Raw genomic sequence first — 17,840 nt, 5'->3', positions numbered from 1 at the left:
AAATTTTGTGATGAATTACCGGATCGGAGAGGAATACGCAGAGAAATAGGTATTTTAAAATAAAAATCATGAAAACTTAATTGCAACGCAAAAAAATCGAGAGTTTTTATTATTTTTATTTCAAATACAAATTTTATGTGCGGGCCCAGAGCCTACCTTACCTTAACTGCCTATCTACCTCACGTGCTTAACAAGATTAGACATAATCGTGATATGATTCACGATTGGTTGATGGACTGATACATTCAAATTTCGTAAACTGTTTCTAGCAAGGATTGTGATAGCATTCGTATAATTCAACGTCTTTTTGCTGAAACTCTCATCGGCGGTATCAGAATGGTAATATTTCAGGTAAAATTATGGTTACAAGTTACCGAAAATGAATTGGATGTTCTGAAAAATACATGCAATAAATTGTATTGATTCACAATTCACATAATATGAAACCTCTCTTATGTTTTGCACTTTATTTGTGGCAAAAATAAAGAGCCTAAAAACTTTCGAGTTCACAATTTAAATCTTGCAAATAATAAAGAAATATTTGTTCCAAAAATACTATGAAAGAGAAGGTGTCTCTTGGTTTCCTTTAATATTTAAAAAGAAATGTAAACTAATACATCCTTTTCCTCTAACTTTCTTTCCAAAAGAATCAGATGATGAGTGCAGAGCACTTATAAGTCATTTCACAGGAACATGATTTAATGCAAAGATTACTGCCAGGCATATCGCAGTAGCACCCATCCACTAATCTCCAGTGAAGAGCTACATGACGTCATGACGCACTACAGAATCTGAATATTCTGATCTGAAAGGAGATACGCATTCTTAGGTCGCTGCTCTATGTATATGTAGTTGTTTGTGGGCCATCGCTGGCTGCATTTTACATAAAACACAATTTAAAAATTAACCAATGAGATTGAAAAAAAATGAAGTAGCACGAATGCAGTGCAGAAGTCAGTCGGGGTGCATAATTTTTCAAATGAAGGCGTGACTTAAGAGTGAATCGGAGCCAAAGAGCCCAAAAAGCAGTGATCGAGTTAAATAGCGATTTTATCGGTTGGTTCTTGCGATTATATCGGTGGCAATTTATCGCGATATCATCGAAGTAAAAATTGCGATATTATCGAATTGAAAATTGTGATATTATCAAATTAAAAATTGCGATATAGGCGATTACATTGCTATACATCGCATTTTTGGTTCGATAAAATCGCGATCAATTTTCGTCCATGAACTCGAGAGCCGTTTATCGCGATTTTATCGCAATCCCAGCGATTCTCGTCGATAAAATCGCGATTACAGGATAATCAGGTAGTGAGGTAGTCTTCGAAACAACGGACGAACTCCTGACGAAAGGACTTCAGTTTCTAAGTTAAATACTAACTAAGCACCAGGGCATCAATTTTCAAAATGCAAGATGACTGAATTCATCCACCTACGTGAGACATAACATGTTGATGCACATCACGCAACTTTTCCAAAATAATTACCTATCACTGGAGAGGGGGAGGAGGCGATGTACATAAGATCAGTTACGCGGTCAGAAAAATAGAGCTATATGTTGGTTAAGTGTCACAGATTCGCAAAAAATAATGAGATCTGTCTTACCGATAACGTTTACGCCACAAAATAAAAAATATCACCCTTTGAAAATTACGATGACTGAGGCAATTAACGCGATGGTGCATACCGCGCACTCTGATTTTTCAGTGATGCACTATCAATAAGAGTAACCACTGCAAATGATAGGTGCATCACCGATTCAAGAAACCAGGGAGTCGAAAAGCCTTGGTTCGCAGTGGATGAAGTCATTCGCCGTCATTGATTAGATGTCGGAATTTTTTGTTTGTGCAGGCATCATTACTTTCTCTTATTTCATGAACTTCAATCATCTTGGCACAGCTGCTTTTACGAGCAGAGCATGTGGCTCGATGGAAAACGCATAGGGATCGTTGAGAGTCTAATCCGATTTAAAATCCTAAACAACGTAGAATCAAAATAAGTGGCAAAAGGCGACAACATTGTCGGCTGGCCTCAGCCTCATTGTTATTGCATCCAATTTCACCGAAAGTGAAAGTGCTGCACTCTCGCGCTGCGCTGCTCGAAGAGCCATCCGACAATGCTGCACTGCGGACTTGCTGAGGGCTGAGTGCGCGTTTACCTCTGCTCCGTCCCGTACCGTCGGATCCATCAACCCTTCGCTTTGAGGCCCCCTCCCTCCCCGAACCCCGTCATGGCCACCCATTTTGTGCCCCACTCCCACTGGCTGGCTCCCACTCAAAAAGCCTCCACTTTTTCCTCTAAAAGCGCCGTATCAACTGATCTAGCCCTGGACTTTCATATTCAAAATCACTCCCCGTAAAAAAATAAAATACAGAGAGAAAAATATAACCGAAGGAAATTTAGACATACTTTTGAAAATTGTATTTTAAAAGGAGGACGTATCAGAGCTATATGGGGTCGTCCATAAATTACGTCATTCAAGCTGGGGAGACGGAGAGAGAGCGGTGGGGAGAGAGGGGTTAAGGCAAGGATGGCGTAAGCTTTTCGGAAGGGAAAAAGGCTGGAAATACTTGCTTAAAATTTGATAATATTTACTAATTGTTATCGATTTTCTGCGTTTTTGAAAGGATATGGGGAGGGGGGTTATAAGCTAAGGATAATGTAATTTTCAGGGAGGGGGGAAGTCTAGCAGTGGATGACAGTTGGATACGGTGAAGGAGGTAGTGGTAGAAAAATTGAAAAAAAAAAAGAAAAAAAAATGGGTGCCGTAATATATGGACGGCCCCTAAACGTGATTTCACATATAATGAACAATCTCGCTCATCCTCATATTCGATGGCACGATGTTCTAGTCTTCAATATCGTTGGAAGCACAATAGGGTTCATGTAACCGAATTTTTGGATCATGTAACCATGCATGCCCTCGGTTATTCCTACTAGAAATACATTTGCATAAACCAAATGAGTCTGATTGTGAGTGAATTGAGCATCAAATGTTAGGTTCGAATGGTCAATTTTTTTTGCGTGTATGTAAACGTTCAGATTTTTGTAGTATTTTTAAAGAACGCAACTTATCACTGATGAACTAAATGTTCGTTGTTCCATGTGACATTATCACCCCAACTATTTTGGTTATCGAACCAATCTTTCGGTTTTGGAACCGAATGGCCATGTGACCGAACTAAATATGACAGTTCACAATACCGCCTGATTTTTGTTACACGAACCGGAAGTATGGTTTGATAAGTTGAGTAGTTGCGACGGTATGGGACATCGAACGTTTAGTTCACAGGACTGGATATTTTTTGTTTTCAGTGCGAGAGCACATATGTATAGACAAATGCTTAATAGGGACTTAGGGAGTAATTTTTGCTAAGTTGCGTCGACAAAGAGCAGAAATGTTTGTTTTTAACGAGGACCATGTTCTCGCAGATTGGGCTTCATTCCTTTTTTACATAGCTAGAGCTCTTCGGGAACAAAATAATACAGGGTTATTCAAAAGTCACGCACCACCGACCACGAGGGGGGTGGCCATTTGAAATTTTTGAGTTGCCCCCGCCCCCCTTCCCCCAAGGGGATCAAAAACTGGAAAGTGCCTAAAAAAGTTTCCCCCTCGATATGAGGAAAAATGTCTTAAACTGCAAGTCGATATCATAATTAGAACTGAAGTTATGGCCAGTGGTGCGTGACATTTGAATAACCCTGTATATGCACTCCAAATGGATTGCTTTTTTCAAAAAGGAACCACTAGCATTGCAATGATGCTAAGATTGTGCAACTTCATCCTTTGCAATAAAATTGCGGAAATCGTGAAAAACTATGAAAAGATGGTAATTTTTGTCTTAAATTCACAGTTTTTAGCGAGTAAAATAGATATATCATATATATCATATATATAATAGATATATATAATAGATAATGAGATATGTGCGAGAGCACATATGTATAGACAAATGCTTAATAGGGACTTAGGGAGTAATTTTTGCTAAGTTGCGTCGACAAAGAGCAGAAATGTTTGTTTTTAACGAAGAACATGTTCTCGCAGATTGGGCTTCATTCCCTCTTTACATAGCAAGAGCTCCTCGGGAAAAAAATAATACAGTGTTATTCAAAAGTCACGCACCACTGGCCACGAGGGGGGTGGCCATTTGAAATCTTTGAGTTGCCCCCTTCCCCCTTCCCCCGAGTGGATCAAAAACTGGAAAGTGCCTAAAAAAGTTTCCCCCTCGATATGAGGAAAAATGTCTTAAACTGCAAGTCGATATCATAATTAGAACTAAAGTTATGGCCAGTGGTGCGTGACTTTTGAATAACCCTGTATATGCACTCTATAAATATTTCTAGATATTTTTCCGATATTTTAAGTGCAGCACTAGAAACTACTCGAGTTCAGCTGTGGCTGAAACTGCACCGTCACTTTAAAGTTCGTTACTTTCTTTATGGAGTCATTTTCTCTCCGGGGAGGAATTTTTTTCCGCTCGTCTGGATCCCTGTCAGAAGTGACGCGGAATTGCGACTGTGTAATCCCCAGCCGTGTAACATCCTCCGCATCTCTGGGCTCGACCCTCGTTGCTTTTCCCGACTTCGACTCCGATTAGATACAGCGCTGTGAAGCTTTCTCACGTGGATCCCCGACGCTGGGTGACACGAGAGCAATTTTTTCCCTCCTCCGGGCTCCGGGCTCCGGGGTGCTTATCTAGCATTTTCAGAGCACCGGTTTTGGCACAGTGACTCCCCGTTCTTGTAAGCCGGGATTTCTCCGAGTGGAAGAAGAGGAGGGAACCATCGCAGAAAAACATCCAAGAGAGAGGGGCAGTCGACCGAAAGGAGGAGCGGCCGGAGAAACCAACATGGCGGAGAAAAGAGGAGACGAAAAAGGAAATGGCAGGGAGAGGAGAGCGCTTCTATCTCCTCGTCCGTCCCACCAGAAATCTGTTTGGAAAATCGCAGCGCCCCTCCCCGCCGGCCCCAATCAAATTGCCCCATCTGAGAATTTGGCACTCTCACTCTCTTTAGAATCTTATCTTGTCCCTCCCCTCCTCTCCGCGCGCCCCCTTTCCCAGCGTTTCTCACCTCCCCCCCCCCCCCCATAATATCTGCACTCGTAGGAAACGCAGTGAAAATCAGATCCTCAGTAATCAGCTATTTTCCAGACCGAACACACCGCCTCACCTTGGAATTTGCAATTCTTGGTTTCGTCCATTTAATTTTTTTTTCTACTACTTCAAATAGCCCACGAGGGCTAATCCTTGTGCTTTAGCCCCCCCCCCCCCCTCCGTCCCTACAACCAGTCCCAGGCAACCATTGTTTGAGACCATCAAACTCGAAGCGAAACTTGACTCAAATGCAAGTAAAAAATCTATGTCTATCCAGGCAGGCTGAATCACCTGGAACCGATTAATTGTAATCCGTTTAAATGGAGGAAACACACTGCTGCTACTTAACGGGTTTGCTCCTACTTTGTACTTTAGGGCAAATGCAGGGCGAGCAGTTTACTTACCCCAAGACAATGTAATGGGGCTTGAAATTCTTTCGAAATTAGGAGCAATTCGACATTTCTCCAGGAAAAATTTTGAGTCTTTGGGGAGGGAATTCTAGTTGTGGCGTCGGTCGAGTCAAACGCTAGAGATAGCAAAAATTGATGAGAGGGTGAAAAATTTCTGAAAGGGGGTAAAAAGACTTAAAAGTTCAGCTTGCAATTGCAGTGGGGGGAAAAATTGTCATTCTAGATGGAAACTCTGTCCATTTTACCTCTCAATCGGTCTCTGAACTAGGAACCTTAGCCTGCTTAAAATTTTAAAGTTTTGAGGCTATTGTCATTATTTTTATCGCAAGTACTCATTAAAACGAAAAAAGTTTCCAAGGGAGCCCCCACCAGTCTCCATTTCGCTGAAAGGTTTGCCCATCAGACCCAGCACATTTTAAGTGAGTGCCCCCTTGGTTCTCTTTTCCAGTCCGAAACAGGTTGAGGGCAGCTGGGTGTCATTAAGTGGCCGGTTTGAAAAATCAAAGCCTACAGCCCAATTGAGTATTTTAATAAATATACTATTTTCTTTTTTTCCAACTTTTTTTGGAGATTGGTTAATTCTGCTAAGAATAAGTGGCATTCAACCACCTTTCAGCGAATTTTAGCGATCTCCTACCTACAGTATTGAAAAAGTGCAAGTATCTATACCTTCAAGTATGGAAGTGAAGAAGTATTGGGTGCATGTGGGAGAGGGAGATAGAAGAATGTGAAACGCAAGTAAGGGTCGGAGAAGCTGAGAGAGGATAGACAGGATGCACAGGATCAGGTACCGGTGTAAGAGAAGATGATTAAGAATAGGAAGAACAAGGAGATAGGGATGTCCAGAAGAAAAATAAAAGGGGGAGGACGATAGAGATTCAAAATGGAGAAAATATGAAGATGGTGATGAAAAGGATAGGAAGAAGACGACTAAAAAAAAGGAAGAAGCGAAGTAAGAGGCCGAGACAGCACGCGCACGCATCCTCCTGGTGATGGCGCAATGCGTGAAGTATACCTTTAGCACCAAGGAAGAACGCCACATGAGCCTTCAGATGCTACCTAATTTCCTTAAATGAAGCTCGAATTTTCTGGGAAATTTCTTATTATTTTCTTCTAAATTTTTCAGAGAATTTTTCGAAATTTGATCTTCAGTATTTGAAAATTTCCTAGAAAACTATTCATAAATTTCCACAAAAATTAATGTTTAATCGAAAGAAAATTGGCAACTATCGAATGTTTATACGGCGTTTTTCCTTAGCACGGCAGATTGGGGTAGATTTCGGGGGAGGTTTTTCAATTTGAAAAAATATACAAAAAAAACTTTTTTATCTTCCATGTAAATATACTAAAAAAATGGCTCAGCAGAGATATAATATCTCAATTTTACTCTGAGAACAATTCAAATATGCCTCGAAAATCACGTTTCTTTGCCGTGAACCCGGTATCGAAAACTGTAAAACTAATACCGAGGTGCGGAGCTAACACCTTGGAAAAAAGAAAGAAAGGTAGAAAAAACTAGGAAATTTGACAGCAACCCGACTTGATAGGACCAGGTCAGGTCCAGTTTTTTAAGTTGCCATTCCTCGTAGACACAAGTATCTCCTAGTTTGTCAAATGTAGCCGAAATTGATAGCCCGATATTCCTCTCGGGCAGATTTTCCGCAAGTCAAACGGGGCGATTTCCAAAGTCTGCCTACATCTGGCTCCCTGGGATGTCTCTAGTTGCTTTATGATCGTTCCGTCCAAGGTCGGATCACCACACCATGTTCCTGGTCTAGTTTCTTCTTTTTTTTCTTCTTTTTTTCACTTACGCCCTCCCTCTGCATCCTCCAATTAGATCACATCTACGATTCCGGTTCATCTCACTTTCCCTCTTTTGCCTTATTTCCTTCGCCTTTTTATCATGGAAAATCTTCAAAGTTAAGGTTGCCGGCCAGGTTGGCCTAGTGGTCAGCGCGTCTGACTCTAGGCCAATAGGTCCCGGGTTCGAATCCCGGTGGTGGCGACAAATTTTCATGGAACTGACGAGTGGATCTGCAGAAACAGATTCCACTCGGCCTTAATCCCTGAAAATTTGAAAGCCTGGAGCATGGATGTGCCTAAATCCCATGATGTCTAAGGACAATAAATACTGTCTATCGATGGCTGTAGGTTCCAACGGAATATAAGCCACTAAACCAGCAAAAAAAAAAAAAAAAAAAAAAAAAAAGTTAAGGTTAGGGCAACGATTTGCTTATCATTTGAGGGTTCTTGGAGCTAACAGTAGTTAGATGAAAAACCAGCACGCAAACGCTGCTACTTACCTGCGTAAAACAAGTGCTTACAGTTTGATTAGGCTGAAGTTAATGAAAGCTAACTGAAGCTTTTCCATATGCAATGCTAGACGTGACACTGAGAGCAGAAAACATGCAGAAATATGGGTATGTGGATGCTTTCTTATGATACATTTTCAAATATCGCCCTCTAATGACTTGGAAGACAAGGCTCATAAGTGCGATTTTTGCAATTTCGAGAAATTCGTGTTTGGAGTTTCGAGATTACATGGATCTTTGGGGTGGAAAGAAAGTTCAAACTGACTTATTGATGCTTAAAAATTGGAGTTTACGGGCGAATTTTTTACAGAATATGCTTCAAGACTAGTTTTACTTAAAATCATTAATATCTCAATTTTTTAAAAAAATTACACTTATGCGCCTTGTCCTCCAAGCCCCTCATTTTCCCTCGCGCCCTAAACGTCGGCCCTCATGATCGCGGCATCGCACCATCGTTACTTGTTGCAGGAAAGGATGCATTTTAATTAAAACACAGACGCAGCGAAGCGTTCCACTGCGGAGCGCCCTGTCTCGCAGCAGCTGTTGGAAATGAGAGGAAGTTCAAAGCAGTTATGAACAAGTTCATTAAAAAAATTGTGGTAAGTAAGGAGCCCCGACCGTGATTTGTTCTGTTCTTACATTGCAAGTGAGAAATCTGAAATCCTATGTAAGACACCAAAAAAGGAATCACCCGGTTAAGTTTACGATAATCGATCTGAGTAAAGTTTCGCGAATTTTGTACTTTATTTATCGCGCTTCGATGGAGAGGCAGAGGGGCCTAACGCCAAAATTTTGAAGATAACGTTCTTGGCATATTCACATAGAAGACAATTTGACAGCTTAGTAAAGCCAAAGTAAGAGGAAAATTAGCCAAGCAATGGCTTTCCTAATACAGTGCTCATAGTATTATTTATGACAAAGGATTTGCCTATGGTTCTGTCCCCGAAAACAGCTATATGTCAATGTATGCTTCCAGGGTCAGACTGGCTCGCATCTGAGGGCGTAGACGCGTAGACCCTTGGCTGGTTAAAGGGGCGGAATGTGATATTTCCTGATGGGGCATCCCCTTCGTGGAGGGGGGTTCAGAAAATTTTGGCAAAGCAGCACAAGTTTACGCTATTTTCAGGTTCAAAGTTTATTAATCGTACAGAGTAAAAATTGCAAAATTGTAAAATTGAACGTATTGAAGGGACCGACAGACTTCTGAAATTAAAGAAAACAAAAAAAAATTAAAGCCACTGGACGCATCCAAGCACCATTATTTCCACAAGAACCGTGTCAGTGCTGCGGCTTACACGAGCTTAAGATGTGGGTCTAAAAATCCATCCTAAAAAAGAATCTGGCAAGAACCTGAAAAAAGAAGAAAGAACGAGTATCAACGCAGCCGACGACAAGAAAGACGTATTCGGGTCTCTTTTTTAACTTTTCTCCCGAATCTGAGCTACACCTCATTGGCAGCATATAGCAGGGCATTGAGAACTCACGCTTCGCGTCATCGCGCCTTCAATTTTTCAGATGCCGCACGGACGTCCATCAAGTACGAATAGTTGTATCTCTGCGCCGTCGTTGACGCGCATCCTTTCCCTCGCTTTATTTCCATATTGTGTTTGTATAATTCGTAATGGTGCTTCAAGTACTGCGTGAATAACACAGCCGAAGGTAGGAGAGATGTGTTCGGGCCTCTTTTTTAACTTTTCTCCCGAATATGAGCGACACCTCATGGGCATCATGTAGCAGAGCATTGAGAACTCACGCTTTGCGTCATCGCGCCTTCAATTTTTCAGATGCAGCACGGACGTCCATCGAGTACGAATAGTTGTATCTCTGCGCCGTCGTTGACGCGCATCCTTTCCCTCGCTTTATTTCCATATTGTGTTTGTTTGTGTTTGTCTTATTCGTAATGGTGCTTCAAGCACTACGTGAATAGCACAGCCGAAGATAGGAGAAATGTGTTCGGGCCTCTTTTTTAACTTCTCTCCCGCATCTGAGCGACACCTCATTGGCAGCATATAGCAGAGCATTGAGAACCCACGCTTCGCGTCATCGCGCCTTCAATTTTTCAGATGCAGTACGGACGTCCATCAAGTACGAATAGTTGTATCTCTGCGCCGTGGTTAACGCGCATTTTTTCCCTCGCTCTATTTCCACGCCTATTCCTATGCTACTGCTCCTTCCCAACTTTCATGACAATTGATGAGTCCATGGCTTCATCCATGGTTATTTCCTTGGCAACGGCTCAGTCAATTCCAATGTGTCTGAACACTATGTACGCGGTATAGGTAGGTATTACCGCTAATGCTGGTCCCAACCTATTTCGTGAAGCACCTCGACCGCTCAAATTCACCTGATGACCAATCTGAAACGTGTGCTTCGACACCGGGAATCACATTTAACCAACCATGACGTCTAATTTCAGTCTGGTTCTCGGTCGGTCGTTACCTGTATCGATTTTCCATTCTACATTGTTTGGGCGCGACTGACGCGACGCCAGGACATCGAGCCGAGCTACACTGGCGTGGCGTGCTTTGCGACATATCGATTATCTTCCGTATGAACCTATGGAAAAGGATCGATAATCAGGGTGTTTGCAACGAACGCTTTAATAATCGATTCTTTACCATGGCGTCAAATGGGGGAATATCAATAGTCGATCATTCACGCCTCGCCACTGGTAAAGGAAAAATGTCATGTAGACACTCGGACGTTGCCAAATTTCTTTCGATGAAGCACCGATATTCCGGAGGGTTGTAAACATTCTTCCTTGAGTGTTTCTGGAATTTTAATCACATTTCAAACTTGTGTCTCTAGAAATTTCAAGGAAAAATGTTCTTCACTCAAAAAAAAAAAAAATATTTCATCCAGAGAAATTTTGCAATACCTGAATGTGCTTATGGCGTTTTTCTTGAGCACGGCATGTGCAGCATAAGCACGAGGCCCCCTCCTCATCCCGTCTTCGCCGCACAATGGATCTAGCCAATCAGAGCACCAGACATGAAATTTTTTACTTAAAATGCAAATTTTGATGTTAAATTCGTCACATTTTATATTTAAGGGGTGCTCCGGGAAGAAAATTTTACGAGAAACCAATGGAACCACTTTTAAAATCTCAAAGTTTTGTATGGACAGAGTCATAAGCTTTTAAAGTTTCCAAATTTTGTCCGACCTCTCCCATTGACTCGGTCCACTGTGCGCCGCCATAGCAAACTTTAGCACGGTCGCTAAATAGTGCTTTGTGGACTCGATTGATAGGCAATATGTATACGCTGCCGTGCTAAGAAAGAACGCCGTATGAGTCGTCGGGTGTTGCCAAATTTCCTTTTATAAAACACGAATTTCCTGGTAAACATATAGATATTATCCTTCCAAATTTTCAGATAATTTTGTTCGCAATTTTACCTGAAGTTCCTAAAAATTTCAAGGAAAAATATTCATAACCTTCCGCATAAATAAACATTTTATAGAAGGAAATCTGGCAACTCTCGAATGTTCATACAGCGTTTTTCCTTATCCCGGCAGTATTATACTCTGTTTTATTTCGGAGCTACTTGCAGATTAATGCACACGGCTGCAACACTGCACAAACACCTCCGGTTGTTGTCTAGGTAGAGGCTGAGGACTGAGGAGCCGATACTGTTACGGCTCTATTGTTCGTCTTTATTAGCGTACAGACTTTCACCTCCTCAGACCTTTTACACCCCCGAGTAATGACACTGAACTTTCCTGGCGCTCGTAAAATTGCTTATGTCAATAGGTATGTATGTCACATCGGAATAAGTTCTATACTGACATTTTAAAGAAGAATACCTAAGACAAATAAGGGAAATAAGAGCATCGTAGATAATGAATTTTCATGAGAACGGTAAGATTTTAAGTGGAATAGAGAATTTGCAGGTGTCTAAAATTTGATGAATTTCGTGTTTTTGTGGAAACTGCTGGGTGAACTGAGCACGAAGATACCCCTAGTTCATGAATTGAACAATTATTGGAGAGGCATGACAAAATGATCTAATCTGCTAAAATACAAGTGTTTAAACGGGAAATGCCGCCAGATAACGTCACTTGGCGGTGCATTTTCTCACTTTTAAATTTATTTTTGTACTACCTCCCAAATCAGAAAAAAAGTATAAAAAATTCTGCGAAATCAGCTCTTTAATCACTTTTAGATGAAGCAATAAAAAATTGCATGCTGATTCTCCATTGGTTAAAAATTGCCAAAATATTCCAATTTTCATTCTTTTCAGGTGATTTTTTGAAGGAATTTCACTCTGGAGCTTATTCCGAAATGAAGTAAGCGATTTTTTTTAATATGCACGTTGAGTGACTTCACTTATTTTTGCTATGGAAAAAGTTTGCAACAGACCCATGAAAAATTGTTCGACGTGCCCGCCGTACTTTACTTGATCCTGACGTGGAAACACGAATTGCGATACAGGATTTCTAACCCTGTCAGTAGTCCACTCAACCCCTCCCCCCCCCCCCCCCCCGAATCCCAAGGCTGCAGTCTCGGATAGCCCCATAGTGGGCTGGAACATGATCATGGACAATCAAGCGTGCACAGGTGGTGCAGGTTCTACCGAGGAACTGCATTACAGACCAGACATCGTCTGGTGCATCTCTCGGATTTTTCCTTGCAGAGCGGAGTAAGGGGAGACTCGAACCCGAGACCTTGAGACAATGTTCGGACACGCTTAAGGGAGGGGAGGCCCTGCTGTAAAAGCTGAGCCACGGTGTCACGTCGAAAAGACCTCACAGTCCTCGCTCCGAGGCTTTGGAGATATTCAGTGAAATTCGACAACCCTGTAAGATAGCTTCCAAGCGCTGATGCCAGTTTTGGAGTGAAAACCTTAGACAGAATGGACGGAGCGTCGCTGCCGTGCTAAGGAAAAACGCCGTATGAACTTTTGAGAGTTGCCAGATTTCCTTCGATAATATATTTATTTTTGAGGAAAGTTAAGAACATTTTTCCGTGAAATTTTCAGAGAATTTAGGCGAAATTACGAACAAAATTATCGGAAAAATTGGAAGGAACAAATTCATAAGTTTACCAAGAAATTCGTGTTTATCAAAGGAAATTCGGCAACGCCTGAAGATTCATACGGCGTTTTTCATTAGCACAGCAGAACGGTGAAACTGCAAAAATGCGTACCTCGGTCGCGGTGTTTCGAAATTTCCGCTCCTATTTTGATTTTTAAGAGGAGACTGAACCAGCATCATGGCTTGAAATTTTCACAGAATATTCTCCATGAAGAGAAAAAAAATCGCTGACATTTTCTAAAAATAACGTTCAGTAATTTTCCATGTAAAAAATAAAGTATGACAGGAAGTCTGCAACGCCGCAAACCGAGATACGCAATCATTGGCGGATCCAGCAAATTGGCGACATTGTGTTTCCTCCATTTAAACCTATGGAAATGTATAGATTCCCGGAGAGGCGAAGTGCTCCGAAAAGAATCGATTATTTAACATAGGTTTAAATGGAAGAAATCCGGTGTTGCCGAATTGCTGGATCCGCCTATGTACGCATTTCTGTAGTTTCACCGTCGCGTGGTGGATCTAATCCACGGAGACTAGAGTTTCAGATAGTCGGTTTTCGCGAGTTGGTCCGAAAAATCGGATTTTGCCATTTTTCGGGAAACTTCAGGAGTAGGCACTCTTGTCATGAAAATACGATACAATTTCGTGACAGTTTCCCGATAAATAGTTCATTCGGCGATGATATAGTTAAGTTTTTAAAGTGAGGAAGGACGTACAAAATCTTAGTGATACCTGTTACTAGGTTACTAGGTAGACGTTATTACCAGGTTTTGAATCCTCGGTCTTCAATTTTGAGCTACAGGGTTTTTAGGATACCATCTTTTGGAGCGGGTCTATAGGTGGAAGGATAGGTGGGGGGGGGGGGGGGGGGGGGGTTGCCTTCCCATCCCAAAAAAGAAGGGAAAAAATTCAAAATTCAACTCTTTTATCCACCCTTCAAAAATAGTCACTATCCACCACTATTATTGTGGTTATTTTCCATCTGATTTGGAAACAGTAGCGATGATACTCGAGACGGGTCGAGCCTAGGAGAGGGAGGGGGAGGAAAGGGCGGAATAGGGGGGGGGGGGAGCAGCGTCTCTACAGCTGATTTTTGAACATAACAATATGCCGTCGCTAAACAAGGGGAAAGGCCGAGGAGTGGGGATGAGGGAGGAGGGGGGGGGGCGAGGGAGAGAAGTCCGGAGGGGAAATGCACTTTTGATGCACTCGGATCGTCGAGAGGGCATTAGAATGTATTGCACTTGCAGTGTCAGTGCACAATCTCGACTCGGCAGTCGGCACTTGAGCCGCGCTGTCATTAGGCTCCGGTTGCAGACGCGCGAGAGATTGTTTACGCGATGAATCGATCGATCTACCATTTGAACCTATGCAAAAGGATCGATTATCAGGGTGTTTGCAACGAACATTTTAATAATCGATTCTTTATTATAGCTTCAAATGGAGAAGTATCGATAGCCGATGATTCATACCTCGCCACCGGTTCACGTTGCACTTGTACAGCACGTCGAGTATTTAATGCACGGCATTGTCGCGCCGTTTAGGGGGATCGATAATGCTACGACGAAAACATTACGTCGGACGAAACACGAGTGACACGAAAATCGTCGCTCCTCTGACGTAAGGGCGTATCTCAATTTCCACGTGAGCTCTGTGCTCCATATAGCGCTAAGTTCGCCGGGTCTCATGCAGTGGCGTGGCGTTAATTGCGATGTATCGATCGCTCTGCCATTTAAACCTATGGAAAAGAATCGATGAACAGGGCGTTCGCAGCGAACACCTTAATAATCGATTCTTTACCATAGGTTTAAATGGCAGGACAATCGATTCATCGCAATACACGCCACGCCACTGGCATGCGGAAATAAAGATACGGGCTTACGTAAGATGGGACACGAAATAAGGCCGTTCGAGAAGGAAGCCAGTCCTGAAAATTAGAAGCTCCCATGATAGGGGAAACTGTCCCAGGGGCTATGTGGGGCGTCAGCCTCAAAACTTTGGCCAAAAGGGCCTCGCGAGCCCCTCCCTGACAAAATTTATGAACCCCGTTCAGCAAATTTTTTAGAAATCTTAAAGCTTATCCGAACCATTCTGGACCTTTTCCTCTTCACCACGAAGGGCCCCGAATCCGTTTTTCAGCGAGGCCCATTCTCTGGAAAATTTAAGGCTAGTCCTTCCTTTCACTCGGTGTCTTCAAGGGAAAGAACATTTATAGATGATATTTGTATAAGAGAGCGCGTAAGGAAGCAAGCAAGTAGAGATACAATTTTGCCTCACTTATATAGAATCGATTATTTCAAACGGAAGAATAACGATATCGACAACTTATGAAAAACTCCACTAAATTCGGATGTGGTCGGAATAATAATCATTTAACAGAACTTCACTTCTAAAATTTTCTATTTAAATGTTAGGCTTTTCCCTCTAGAATCTCAGAATTGTGCTTCGATTATAGCCTGACCGACTAAAATTAGCCATGAATTTAATTGTCAGCTCATTCATTGTGTACGCCTTCACTTCAAGAAGTATGCAAATCCATCGGCTCTCGAGTAAAAATAGTGGTATTCGAAGCATGCGAGGTTCAGACTTCAGATCATAGCGATGACGTCACGCGAACTAACAGCAAGTCAAATGCGACGAGCAAAGTATAAATCTTGATGGTCTCTTCGTGCTCTCGCTAACTCCTCGTGTTACTGCCTCTCTGGATTGGACGTATTTCTGCCAAACAGAACTATGTGCTATAAGATATGAGACCTGAAACCCGTAAGAATATATGCATAACAGAGCTCACGTCATAATGCACCTAGTTCCGTTTAGCAGAAATACGTCCGATTGTTCTACTATTTATGACCGTTTACCTCACGTCAAAAAAGACCTTTCTCGGATGATAGCAATTTTTGTCAAGTTGGAGGGAAAATTGAATTTGAGCTCTTAGCGAAAAAATCTTTAGTATCTACTTTCTAGAAGAATCAGCCAAAAGCAGCCTAAATCTCTTTGCTCGCGGAGGACGTAAAGAGCTTGATGCAAAAACGGCTTTTTTCGCCCCCCCTCTGGAAGTTCTTCAGACTTTGTCTATTGATTACTCATACTTGAGCGCTTCTTTTCCCAAATTTTCAGACCCCCAAAAAATTTTGGGGGGGAGCTAGGGGGGGGGGGGGAAGTTAAAACCTGTGAACCTCGATATCTCTTGAACGAAGAAAGATATCGAGGTCCGGTTTGGACGAAAAATCGTCTAAAATTGCATACTTTAAGATTCTAAAGGTCAAAATCCCGATATCACATTTTTAAGTCCACATATGTGCTGTTCTCCAGTTTTTAGGTCTAGAAAATTTCTTTTAAACGAAAAATTTACAAAGATCTCAATTTTGTATTTGAACAAAAACCAGTTTTTTAAATTGTTCGTCTTTTTCCGCATCCAACGAGTGGTCGTATAAGCTGGGGAACCGAACGGTTCCGGAGTTATGATCGATTGAAGTTTCCGCTCAACGCGCGCCGACCGATTTTCGCGCGCAAAAAAGTCGGATTTGACTGTTATTAGATCAGATTGAATGTTCAAACTGAGTAAAATGCTTTATTAGGGACTCTTGAGGGTCGCTGAATTCAGAAATTACCGATACTTCCAAAAAATTCACGTTTTTAAAATTGCAGCTTCGGACAGGACCACTGAGCGGCCGATCGGCGCTCAGTGGGCCTCTAAAATAGCGCTGCGGAGCTGTAATTTTAAAAACGTAAATTATTTGGAAGTATCTGTAATTTCTGAACTCAGCGACCCTCAAGAGTCCCTAATAAAGCATTTTACTCAGTTTGAACATTCAATCTGATCTAATAACAGTCAAATCCGACTTTTTTGCGCGCGAAAATCGGTCGGCGCGCGTTGAGCGGAAACTTCAATCGATCATAACTCCGGAACCGTTCGGTTCCCCAGCTTATACGACCACTCGTTGGATGCGGAAAAAGACGAACAATTTAAAAAACTGGTTTTTGTTCAAATAAAAAATTGAAATCTTTGTAAATTTTTCGTTTAAAAGAAATTTTCTAGACCTAAAAACTGGAGAACAGCACATATGTGGACTTAAAAATGTGATATCGGGATTTTGACCTTTAGAATCTTAAAGTATGCAATTTTAGACGATTTTTCGTCCAAACCGGACCTCGATATCTTTCTTCGTTCAAGAGATATCGAGGTTCACAGGTTTTAACTTCCACCCCCCCCCTAGCTCCCCCCCAAAATTTTTTGGGGGTCTGAAAATTTGGGAAAAGAAGCGCTCAAGTATGAGTAATCAATAGACAAAGTCTGAAGAACTTCCAGAGGGGGGCGAAAAAAGCCGTTTTTGCATCAAGCTCTTTGCATAGTAATTCGACAATTTCTAGCCCCGTAAAAGATAGATTAAAACTATAAATACCTTTTCCTCCAAACAGCCTTCTCGGAATGCAAATTTCGAACCGCTACATGACTTCTTGGTTTGGCTCAACCATTGTTGGTCTGTTCTTTGCCAAAATGTTCAGGAAAATACTCCTTCATGCCATAAAACCAATATAATTCAATTTTAATTTATTTGGCGCTAAGATCTCATTTCCCCAGGACTATTATTTGGCATATATTTTGCGAGAGGCGAAAACTATATTTCGTTCATTTTTTAAACAACGTATGTGCCATTTTTCCCCTCATGCAGGTAGGTAATTTTATGGATGAGACAAAAAAAGTATGGTCCCTCGTTGCAAATGAAGCCCCATTTGCCCCTCGGTAGATACACTGGAATAAAAAACACATTGGATCTAGAGTCCACACTCTTAAAAACATCGACGAGGAAAAATACTCGGACTCAATCGGATTTTTGCTTAAATCAAGAACCAAGCCTCTTAATTTGAGCGGATTTCCTTTTAATTTAAGCAAAAATCTGGTTGAATCAAGAGTATTTTTTCTTGTCGATGTTTTTAAGAGTCCGGACTCTAGATCCAATGTGTTTTTTTTCCAGTGTATGTTT

This window comes from Bemisia tabaci, chromosome 4 (assembly GCF_918797505.1).
Source record: "Bemisia tabaci chromosome 4, PGI_BMITA_v3".
NCBI lineage: Eukaryota > Metazoa > Arthropoda > Insecta > Hemiptera > Aleyrodidae > Bemisia > Bemisia tabaci.
The sequence above is the reverse complement of the archived record's forward strand: the minus strand, read 5'-3'. Positions refer to the sequence as shown.